The 11,081-nt window shown below is 40.9% G+C and overlaps 1 long non-coding RNA gene across 1 annotated transcript in view; it reads right to left on the reverse strand.

Annotated features, from left to right (window-relative positions):
• The window catches only part of LOC105514150, a 24,274-nt gene extending 23,850 nt beyond the window's left edge, over nt 1-424 (reverse strand). Inside the window, exon 1 of the long non-coding RNA XR_001002146.1 lies at nt 340-424. This is a non-coding gene — a long non-coding RNA (uncharacterized LOC105514150). The remainder of the gene's footprint in view (nt 1-339) is intronic.
• Between the last annotated feature and the right edge of the window lie 10,657 nt (nt 425-11,081).

An 11,081-nucleotide genomic window follows, 5' to 3' on the forward strand; every position in this document is an offset into this window, starting at 1 on the left:
GCCACCACGCCCGGCTAATTTTTTGTATTTTTAGTAGAGACAGGGTTTCACCGTGTTAGCCAGGATGGTCTCAACCTCCTGAGCTCGTGATCCACCCATCTTGGCCTCCCAAAGTGCTGGGATTACAGGCGCGAGCCACCGCGCCCGGCAGGATATTTGTTTCTTAAAAGGGGAACAAACTCCTGGAAGAGGATAGATACGCCTGATTTTTTCTCAGTGGAATTTCACTTGCCCTGGCAGGTGGGTGGCAGGGAGATCTGAGGCCCCTCGAATTACAGCTCCTGGGCCCTGCCTCAGAAAAGTCCATTCGTCTCGGTAAAGCCCCTCCCACAGACGCACAACGTGTCCGTCTTGAGCTGGCTGAGGCTGGACGTGCAGCCAGCTGAGCACACAAAATGGGAACTGTTTGCCTCCGTGCAGCTGGCGCGCGTTTTCCGCTAGTCGCAGCTGCTTGGAGCCCAGCGCGCTGGCGGGGCCACGCCCCCGATGAATATTCATGCCCAGTTTGGGCTCAGAGCCCGGGATTTCAAAGCCCCTGAAGGGATTTGAAGGGGCGAAGGAGCTTCCTGATAGGGAGTTAGGAAGGAGGGAGCCGGGCTTTTTCCAGGCTTGCTTTTGAGGACTACAAAGGGGAAGGGTCTCATGGAAAGGCAAATCCCGGGTTGCTAATCTAGGCTAGGTCAAGTTTACAATGAGAGCTAGCTCCTTCCTCCTTGTAATTTATCGAGTCTTTCAATGTCCTTCCACATAGACAACGTGCAGTTACTGGTGTTTCGCAGACAGGCTGTCTTTCTGGCACCGGGGAGCATGAAAACAACAGAGTAGGCTTTTAGCTAGGTTTTAAGTGCTTGCTTCCTAACTCTTACCCAGTTAAATGTCTGCGATGACAACGCTCCTTCCTCTCACATATTTCTGTGCATGGATTTTAATTTGCACACATTCTTTACCTAATCTATGATTTTTAGATATGTCAGTCTGTCATGGGCTAGAAACTTCAAAAAAAAAAAAAAACACTTTTAAAATACATATACTCTTAGGTCTAGTTGAGACACTAATAAGTATTAACCATATTTATTAGTACTCACGTTTGGCTATTATTTATATTAGTGGAGAGATTTCCCAGCACAGATCATCTGAAAGAGTAGATAGTTCCCAAATGCATTTCACTGACTTATAATACTAGGTGGGCTTTTGGGTAAGTGGATTCACTGTCTTTTGTTGTTGTTGGGGCCATAAAAGTGTTTACTTTAGAATCCACTTAACAGAAATTACTGGAACTTTATTGAGTGCCTCTATTCCATTAATCCCTCCATTAAGAGAGAGACTCTGCTTTTTACCTACAAATTGGAAATGGAAGAAATAACATTGGGAAGAAACCAAAGAATAAACAGGAATATATTGTGAAAGCATTTAGCTACCTTAAATGAAGCAAACCCCTCCCCAACTCCACTTCCATACCAGAGAACTGAACAAACATGCAGATATGAGGGTAGAACCACTGCGAGCAGCCTATGGGATCTTATGGGAAATAGGACGGGGATCAGACAAAGGACATAAACAAACATCCCCATAAATTTGGATTCTAGCAATTATAGACAGACACATTTGCCATCAATCCCCAGTAAAGTTCTAGATTGGATAGTTAAGCAAGCAGTTAGTGAGCACTTTAGAAAGGTGACTCCTAAGAACCAGTAAGAGTTCATCAGAACTGGTCAAGCCAACCTTTATTTCCTTTTTATTTATTTTTAAAAAACAAAATGCTTGACTTCATCACAATCCCAAAAACAACGAACATCTTGACAAAAGGATGACCTACATCCCCCAACCTTTTTTTTTTTTTTTTCTATAATAGACTCAGTATTCAGAATTGCTAAATTGAGTATCTGGTTGCTATATTAGTCTATTCTTTCATTGCTCTAAAGAAATACCTGAGACTGGGTTATTTATCAGAAAAGTGGTTTAATTGGCTCATGGTTCCACAAGCTGTACATAGTGGCATCTGCTCCTGAGGAGGCCTCGGAAAGTTTACAATCACAGGGGAAGGCACGGGGGAGCCAGCATCTTACATAACCAGAGCAAGAGGAAGGCGAGAGGGAGGTGCTACATACTTTTAAACACCCAGACCTAATGAGAACTCTATCAGGAGAATAGCACGAAGGGGATGGTGCTAAATCATTCTTGAGAAATCCACCTTCACGATCCAACCACCTCCCAGCAGGCTCCACGTCCAACATTAGGGATTATAATTCAACAGGAGACTTGGGTGGAGACACAGATCCAAACCATATCAGTAGCCAAAAGAGAATAGACTTTAGAGCCAGAGGGAACTGGGTTTCATTCCAGGCTCTGCAACTTACTATTTGTGTGAGTAGATTGGACATCTCTGAATCTCAGTTGTCACAACTGCAAAATGAGAATAGAATATCTACTTCATAGATATTAAAGAAAATACATAGGTACTCATAGGTACTCAAGAAAGGGCAACCATTATTAAGATACAATTCAAAAGGTACAAATACAAACAAACTCAGGAAAGAGAAGAGCTGAATCAAATAGTTCATATAGAAATAATTTTTTAATTTATCAAAAGCTCAATATGAAATAACAAAGTAACATGTTTCAGGTGCAAACTGAAGTTTATTAATATTAGTACGTGGAAGCCAATAGTAAAAAGTCCCAATTAATTTTACTTGGTCGGATCCTATCTGAAATTCTCTGCCCCCTTTTGGGTAGCACACCTGAAAGGGAGCGAGGAAAAATTAAATAACATCTAGGATGATGTAAGACCCAGGAACCACAATATCTGAGAAATAATTGAAAGAAATGGTGTTTTTTATCTAGAAGAGGTTACAAAATGACTGTCTTCTGATATTTGAAGAGCTATGATGTAGAATAGGTATAAAATGGGTTTGTATGGCTCTAAATGGTAGAATTAGGAGACATGATTAGACATTGCTGTGAGATAGATTTTGGACTCAAACATGTAGAAGAGCTGTTCAATGTTGCAATGAACATTTCTGAAAAATAGGAAGCTCACAATTACTGAAAGAATTCCTGCAATGAGTAGAATTCAGCTGTCAAGAATAGTGTAGAAGAGATTATGGCATTGGAAAAGAGTGGCCTAGTCTTAGAGTTAGTCATACACCATATACATGCCACCACCCCCAGCAATGGGAGGCTATTACTAATCAATGACAGCTGTCTTCCCTGCTGAGCTAAACTCAGTCTAGCAATCCTTCTCAATACAATGCTCCAAGCCATCCCCACCAATTTATCAGAGTTGACAACCTACCCAACCCAGATGATCCCTTAATGTCTCTAAGATCCTGTAACTTAAAATTTTCCCCCAATAGCATGTCTATAAAATATGTCTGTAAATTAACTAGAAGGAAAGTCATAGTTAAGCACAAAATATTTCCAGGTATCTGTGTATGTTTGTGTGTTTATGTCTGTATATGTACATATATGTGTGATAATATGTACATGGCTACTCCAAAACAAGAATTTTATGGGGGAAATAACATATTGGTCACAGGAGCCCTTAAATAGTGATTCTCATTTATGACATGCCAATAGTTAACGATATTGCTTTCTCCATCACAAAAATTCAAACACTTTGCTACCCTATTCCACCCCTTATAAAATTTCAAACTTATTTTGTAAGTCGTAACTTTTGGAGCATCACAGGCAGGTTGGTAGAAAAGGAGAGAACGTGAGGAATTAGCAGAAATAGTGCCAGAGTACTTGTAAACTCTCAAGAAAAGGGAGGGTTTTTATTAGTAAACAGAAGTGGCCAAAGAGAAGCCAATAAGAGACTAAATTACAATGTTCAAAGGTGTTAGCAAACTTAGCTTCCAAACTAATGGGTGGGCAACAGGAGATACTCCTGGAAGGAGTCCTGGTTGAAGACGGGTAGGTGGCAGCTCATATTTTGGCTCCCTAGCTAACAATTAAGAAGAACAAAAATTCCAGTTTAACTCCCAAGGAGAGGGAAGAAGGTGCAAAGACAATTCAGTGAAGAAAAGATAGTCTTTTCAATAAATAGTGCAGGAATAATTGAATATCAGGATGCAAATACAAAACTCCTGAGTCCTTCCCTCTCACCATTTAGAAAATGAACATGAATCATAGATCTACATACAAAACTTATTAACTATAAAATTTAACATTTTCTTTAAAAAATTAAAGTATTTAATTTCAAAAGTGAGTCAGTTTAAAGACAAATATAAGTAAATAACAATATATACAAGTGGGATACAGATATGCAAAAATTATGAAGTTGACACTCCCCCACTGCCCTTTAACACACTGCCTCCGAGAGCTGAGAGGTGTCATAGCCCCAGTCAGGCAGGAGGGTGTTTAATAAAGAACTCAGTTTCAGGAGGAATGTCTGTCAAACCAGGAAACTCTGCCAGAACTTCATCATGTGGGCATGGGAAACTGTTGGATGAGGATGCAGGGAAGCTGCCATTTGCAGCCCAGCGTTTCCCTAGACTCCCAGGATCTCAAGTTTAGGAGACAGGAACATGAATCCTAGTTGTCACTAGTCAACACTTGTGCAGCTACTTTTCAGCAGCCTGGCTTGAACATAGTGGGCTCAGCTGGGCAGGCAAAAACCTGAAAAGTAAATGTATTAGCACCTGCAACTAATTGAGCTGAGTAAGGTAGGAGAAAGGTATGTGCTTCTCATCTCATGTCTTAAATTCTTGGACCTTAAATTATGATGTCAGTTACAACATCTTCCTTTATTTAAATCAAATTCCGCTCTCCAATATGTCAAGAATTCTTTTTTTTTTTTTTTTTGAGACCGAGTCTCACTCTGTCACCCAGGTTGAGAGTGCAGTGGTATGATCTCAACTCACTGCTACCTCTGCCTCCCCGATTCAAGCAATTCTCCCACCTCAGCTTCCCGAGTAGCTGGGATTATAGGTGCCTGCCACCATGCCCAACTAATTTTTGTGTTTTTTGCAGAGACAGGGTTTCACCATGTTGGCCAGGCTGGTCTTGAACTCCTGACCTCAAGTGATCCACTCACCTCAGCCCCCCAAAGTGCTGGGGTTACAAGTGTGAGCCACCGCACCCGGCCCAATGTCAACCGGCCCAATGTCAAGAATTCTAAAAGAAGGTATGTAACAAATGTTTTAAGAGATCCCCTGACAATTGATTTTCTAAGAAAGTTACAAAATATTCCTTCCTTGTTTACCCATAAAAGTCTTAGACATATAAAGGTAATATGTAATAAAACTTAAAAGCATTGTCTATGGTGTCAGGTTGTCTGGGCTCAAATTCTAGTTCTGCCTCCTAATAGCTGTGTAAGCTTGGCCTGGGTTCCTAAGCTCTCTGAACCTTAGTTTCCTCTTCTGTAAAATGAGGATTCCACTGCCCAACACACACACAAAAAGGAAGTGTTTATTTCAAAGTGCATTTAGCACACAGTGAACCAGAGTTACAGAGCAGGGAGGGGAGTTGAAAACCATCTAGAATCTCTCTCTCCTCTGTTGTACTAGTAGAGCAAGGCCCAGAGACGTTGGTAACTTACCCAACATCCCATAGCTAAATTAGGGGCAGGCTTGTTTTTCAGAAATTGAAGTACTATCATTTTTCATTTCAGTTTCCTTTCCTCTCTTGGTGTTTGGTATAATTTTCTTGGTACCTCCTCTTCTTATGCCAGACTGACAACAACTTGCACCATGTTTTACTCTATGATTTTCCACGGCTTTTCTGTGACCCCACATCCTTTAGCACTCCTACATTGTGAAAACTGAACACCATCTGTCATTTGATCAGTGCACAATGGTCCCTCAAGAGCTTGGTAAATGTCTTTTCTATAAAGCATCCTTCTCCTTTACGCATAATGCAGTGTTATAATTTAACTTTCAAGATCCACTCAGGGCAGAAGGCATGATAAGACAGGTCCATACATAAACATTCTCCCCCCCGGACAGTATGACTATAAATATACCACAATGTGCCCTTCTTGAGCTAACAACACATTACCTAATGATCTTCCACTTCCAGGATTTTAAGAGCCCTTCTCCCGGAAAGAAAAGATAATGCATTGGTTTCTACATCGTTTCTTTAAATTATGGGCAGAAGCTACTATTCTAAAAAGTTTATCTAGTTAACACAAGGTAATTCAGGCGGGAAATCTCCATTGCCTTCCTGATGATTTTCCCAAAGTCTATAAGGTAGAGTCATAAACTATAGCAGGTTTTACTAATAACAGCTAACCAGAAGGACAAGCTATTTGGAAATTAGGTCACATCTTAGGGCTTTCTGCCAAACTCACACACAGGAATAGTAACATCTTAGCCAGAATATCTTTGAACACAAAGAACAATGACAGATAATGTTGTTCTGCTGGGAATGCTGAACGGCTGGATTCCTTGTGCGTAGGGTGTCTTGGAGTAAGTTTCCTGACCAAAAGAAAGAGGTTGAGGGGGATGCTTTCAATATCTGCATTTCCAAAACAGACTTTTCTATACCAGTTTTATTACATTTTATATTTCCTGCACCTAAAATGCCTAGTATGGAGTAGGGGGTCCAAATATACAGAACAGAGGAATGAATGATTGATTTTCTTTCTCTTCTTCTGTTATTGTTATCCCATTCGCATACTCCCTCAGAGATACACATAAAAAAGAACAAGCTTTATCAGTGAAGAGCTCAGACTCTCCTTTTTGGTTCTATTGCTGGTGTTTGTGGGACATTTTGTTCAGGGCTCTGTGTCATCAAGTGGCCTTTGAGTGCCCAGCACTCTGCCTTTCTACACCTGCCCTTTCTCACACCTGTCTTTTCTACCTTGACGAGGAATTCTGTCAGGGAAAAGAGTTTAAAGTCCTGCCATATGTAGCACCTGGGAGCCTGCTGAAAATGTAAAATCTGAGACCCCACCCCAGAATCAGAATCCGCATTTTAAGAGGTTCCCCAGGGGAGTTTGAAAAACACTAGTTTAAGCCTGCTTAAAAGTGGATTCTCCAAACACTACTGCCTGCTGGTCTCTGAAGATGTACAGCCTAAGATTGTATCCCAGGTTGACAATGATTTTTAGAAAGGGAAGAAAGACAAGAAGCTCACCAGACTTTGGAGGCTTGCAAATTAACAGTAGTCCTTAGATTCATGGCAAAGGACAGAGCACCTGCTTCAGGGGACAGAGGTACACTGTTGGCACAGGCAGGCAATCGAAATTCGCTTCTGTACATCTTCGCAAGACTTTGAAACTGTCCAGGGCCCCTTGTTGTTTTTCTTCTAAGTGTTTCACAAAAACTGTTGCCAAAGCATTTCAAAACTTGAAATTACAACGGATTGCCTAGTTGCCTATTAAAATAATCAAGCTCCGTGGAGGATGCAAATTCCCATTTCAGAAGAAATCAATAGAAATTGTTAATCTGTCAGTGATAAATGATTGTATGTATTGATTTTGGGGCTCTTAGCATCAGTGAGGAAAAGGCTAATCATTCCGGAATGTGTGTGCACTTAGAGCATAGCCCCAGGGAACAGAGAGCTTGCCTGTTAGTCCAGAATATGTTGTAAACAAATTATAGGCAAAAAAAATCCTTTATCATGGTAGAATTCTCTATTTCAGCTCCTCTTTAGCATTTATAAGGCAGACAATACCAGGGATGGAACAAACATTTAACAGCCATCTGCTTTGTATGCAGAATTAGACAGACAGAGTCACATGCAGTGTGACACTTTAATCTTTCTTTTAAAATACTGCCAGCAGCATTGTTCAATGAAACTCTGTCCTTCAGTGCAAACTCTAAAAATCATGCCATAACTATTCTATTGGTTATGTCGTACGAGACTGCCACACAACTGATAAAGGATGAGAGAAACCACTGGAAGCATCTATATGTCCCTTTGTAGCTGGAATTTGTTCATGGGGCTTCCACTGTCCGCATGCTTCCTTCACACATCTCCACTGGTTAAAATCTTGTTTATTCTTCCTAGCTCTTTATGGAACCTTCTCAGAGCCTATAAACTAGACTTCTCTTTGCTTCCTCTGTGTTCTCCATGTTCTCATAGCAAGTTATGTGATCTTCCAGTACACCACAGGACTCTTTCTACCTTACAGCCTAGCTGTTTGGCATGCTTTATCATTATTGCTACACTGTTTGCTTCTTTAGAGCTGCACCCTTATTAATCTGTGTGGCTTTCCATCTAGCACAATGCTTGGGATATTGCTTGCAGTCAATTAGTAGTGATTGATTTGAACAAATGAGGATTTATTGTGTTCTCATTATCTGGTATTTCATATCCTAGTTCAACTAAAGAGCAATCAATATGGAAAAGCAAATATTAGGTGAAAAGCAATGGGACTCCACTAAGGTCTTAATTCTCTTTGTTAGCAAGTCAGCAACAAAATTAGCACCTATCATGTACTTGGAAAGAGGAAAATGAGGAAAAGGAAGTTCCAATCAGATTATGAAGTAAAAATTGGGGGGTGGGAGCAAGTACAAAGCAAAAATACGAAGCAGGCAGAGTTTCATCCATCATCTTTCTATACCATCTGTCCTCTTCCCTCTGATTTCCTGCTGTCTGCAGTTTCTTTGTTCCTTTCCCATGTCCCTGTATGTGCATCTGGTATAGCTCTTATCATGTTAACTGGTAATTAAGTCAGGAGATTAAGTTTGAGCCTAGGCCATCCTTGGGGTTCAAGTATGTCTGTTTCCCAGCAATGACTCAAAGATCAAAACTGTTCTTACAAAAAGGAGCTGATGCAGAATTTGAAAAGGGCTGTGATCATCAAGGATTTTGGAAGAAGAGGGGCCCAGATGCCTCTGCCTTGAGACACAGAAAACAAAATGTTGCAATGAGCAAGGGGAGAGTCATTCCCCATTTCTGTGTAGAAGATAACTGGGTCACAGTGAAATGTGGATTGAAGGACTAACCCTATTTTGACATTTGTTCGTTCAATGTTCACGTATGTATTGAGCAGCTAGTAAGTGTCAGGCACTCTTCTAGACCTGATGAAGACAACACTGAAGAAAATGGATAAAACTTCTGCCCTCGTGGGGTGTGTCGCTGCTGTGTGATGACCAGGGGCCACCATCTGTAGCAGAGTATTTATGTTCTTTTAACCCCTCACTCCAAAAGAGGGGGCAGCTGACTGAACTTCAGAAGGAAATGTCTCAGTTACTCTGCTGTCCCTATTTTCTTCCTGTCTTTTGGCTCCACATTTGCTCACTGGGTTAAACTAGCCTCTTCCTTTTTAGAGCAGATCAGTTTGGAAAACAGTAAGAATTCTCTACTATAAGCTATTTGAGAGACACTGGCTGCCGGTCAGGCTGCCTACTACAGAGATTTCTCTCCTGTAAAATGTTTTCTGGAATTTTTTGAAAAGCTTTAGACTAGTGTAATAAGTAGTATTGTTTCTTCCACCATTTAATAAAAGTTTTAAAAGTAAAAAAAAAAAAAAAAAAAAAGATGAGGAAGAAGTACCAGATACCTGGGATCCTTGAGGCTTGAAAGCAGCAGCTATGAACAGGGGAGAGCTGAACTGGAAAAGCCTCAGGGGTCAGTGTGGGAGTCTCTGAAAAGGCTGGCAGGAAGCTAAGTTCCTATATATGTAAGTGGGCCAAAGCCTGTGAAATCTGGGTTATTTTTCTTATGAGGACCATATTTGTACTCATAGACTGGTGAAGTCTGGACAAATTTAGGTTCTCTTATAACTTATTTTGTTATTTTCTCCCCTATTAAAACATCAACACATTGATGATAAGGACTTTATCTTGCCAGCACCTAGAAGGGTGACTGGCATAGCTGGGTGCCTAGGAATTATGTGAGAAAGGAAGGCAGAGAAAATATTCAATGATTTATAAATATTAAGATAGATCTATTTTTCAGGCCAGGTGCAGTGGCTCAGGCCTATAATCTCAGCACTTTGGGAGGCCAAGGTGGGCAGATCACCTGAGGTCAGGAGTTTGAGACCAGCCTAACAAACATGGAGAAACCCCATCTCTACTAAAAATACAAAATTAGCCGGGCGTGGTGGTGCATGCCTGTAATCCCAGCTACTCAGGAGGCTGAGGCAGGAGAATCACTTGAACCCGGGATTGCGGTGAGCTGAGATTGCACCGCTACACTGCAGCCTGGGCAACAAGAGAGAAACTGTCTCAAAAAAAAGATCTTTTTTTTTTTGAAATGGTAGGAATCTATCCAGAGCCAAGCCTGATGACGATGTGATATATCTTTATCAATATCAGATGTTAAAATAAAGTGAAGAGATTGGAGGAATACTAAAGATATTTTGAGAAATGGCAGCATTACTGGGATATGAGTCCCAGTTGTGACTTCATTTCACGAAACACATTGGATGTCTGAACTGTGGCATGTATGCTAAAATGTTTCTGGTATGTTATGGTCACACCTCATCCTGTCAAGTGGTAGCTTGTGTTATTGATTACAAGGCCTGCAGGAACTCATTATCAGCAAAAGTTTTCATATACCCATTTTGTTGTTGTTGTTGTTGAGACAGGGTCTCACTCTGTTGCCCAGGCTGGAGTGCAGTGACACAATCATGGCTCACTGTAGCCTCCAACTCCTGTGCTCAAGTGATCCTCCTGTGTCAGCCTCCTGAAAAACTGGGACTACAGGTGTGTACCATCATGCCCAGCGAATTTTAAAAAATTTATTTTTGTAGAGATGGGGTTTCACTGTGTCGTTCAGGCTGGTCTCAAACTCCTGGCCTTAAGTCATCTTCCCACCTCAGCCTCCCAGAATTCTGGGATCATAGGTGTAAGCCACCACACCTGGCCCAGATACTCGTTTTTAAAAAGAATCAATAATGCCATCCTGGCACTGAAATACTGAACTAAAGAAATGGAGAACCCAAAAGAAGAAAGATATAAAACTGATCAGCATTTTAACCAAACAATGAGTGAAATGATTAAAGTAGTACCCAAAAAGAAAATCTAAAAAGAACAGGGAAGGATGCCTTTGTTTAAAAATAACAGAAATAAACTCTGACTAGTTTAAGTAACAAAGAGAACTTGTTGCAGGAATGACAGCAGAGTGATATTTAGCTGATTCACCCCAACATGGTTATCCTACATGTTTATGGCTGGTTGGTGTTTATG

The sequence above is a fragment of the Colobus angolensis genome, unplaced genomic scaffold (genome assembly GCF_000951035.1).
Source record: "Colobus angolensis palliatus isolate OR3802 unplaced genomic scaffold, Cang.pa_1.0 Scaffold24, whole genome shotgun sequence".
NCBI classification, from domain to species: Eukaryota; Metazoa; Chordata; class Mammalia; order Primates; family Cercopithecidae; genus Colobus; species Colobus angolensis.